This window comes from Sinocyclocheilus anshuiensis, unplaced genomic scaffold (genome assembly GCF_001515605.1).
Source record: "Sinocyclocheilus anshuiensis isolate Anshui unplaced genomic scaffold, SAMN03320099.WGS_v1.1 scaffold1132, whole genome shotgun sequence".
NCBI lineage: Eukaryota > Metazoa > Chordata > Actinopteri > Cypriniformes > Cyprinidae > Sinocyclocheilus > Sinocyclocheilus anshuiensis.
In genome coordinates this window covers 193,086-194,153 of record NW_015552678.1, presented here as the reverse complement: position 1 = coordinate 194,153, position 1,068 = coordinate 193,086, and the positions used below count along the sequence as shown (strand labels likewise).

Here is a 1,068-nt window from a genome sequence, read left to right as displayed (position 1 = left end):
TAAATATCTGAAACTGTACTAATATATATATATATATATATATTATTATTTTTTTTTTTATCAGTCTGGCGAGTAAACAAAAAAATTTACTAGCCAATGGCGATTAAATTGCCAAGGTGTCCGTAGAGGGCTGTGAATATATGTTTCATCATTGCCCTGGCCTCTCAACTTTTGGCAGATGAGGGGGAGTGTCTGATGTTTTTTGTATTATTATTTTTATTTTATTTATTTTTAAAAAGGTCATTTTTTGACGTCACTAGTGGCACAGAACTTACAGACGTCACCTTTAAAAATACGCAACAATGTACAAAAAAAAGAGGATTTACGCATTTCCTGAGGTGAGGTGAGGCAAGTTAGGTTAGCGAGGCTAAAGTCTAACACTGAATAATTAAAGGCTATTCCACAGTGGAGTGAGTTCCGAGGTTTAATCCAGCATGCCATGTCCGGAATAAGAGCGCGGGAGCGAGGAGCAGGCCAAGGAAAGCTAATGCTCATTGATAAATATGTAGTAGCAGCTGCGTTCAAGAGGGAGCATCTCCACCAGGCTCTGACACAGGGCCACCAAACCCCCAAACTCGGCTGCTCAGAGACCAGGGCTCATTCCACTCTGCCAGATAAGAGTCCATACAGAGACCCATTTCTTACACAAGACGATGAGCAAAGGGTAATAAATTACCGAGGATCATCGTGAAGAAGAAATCTTCGTCGCATGCAAAAACAAGAGCAGAGAGGGTGCATTACCTGGCTCTGTGACACAAACAGACACTTACTGCTTTCAGAATGTGACAGGTGAATATCATATCAATAGACAGCTGACAAGTAAACATGACTCAAAAAAATAGACTCGCCGCCTCCGCCTAATTCACCTCAAGGTCAGTGAAAGCACCATTTGGGTAGACAAATAAGCCAAATGCGAGTCCATACAAATCAGGCTGAATTCTTTGGGTGACAGACCAAGTGACAGCAGGTTGGCTCAAATACAAACAGATAAGAGAGGCTGATGGGACGTGACAAGACATTCTTATAGCGCTGCAGTCGAAGTCGACGCCTGCAGAAATCATTGAAGGA

The 1,068-nt window shown here is 41.9% G+C and overlaps 1 pseudogene; it reads right to left on the bottom strand.

The window, feature by feature from the left end:
* The window catches only part of LOC107667511 (importin-11-like), a 149,330-nt pseudogene extending 148,692 nt beyond the window's left edge, over window positions 1–638 (bottom strand).
* Between the last annotated feature and the right edge of the window lie 430 nt (window positions 639–1,068).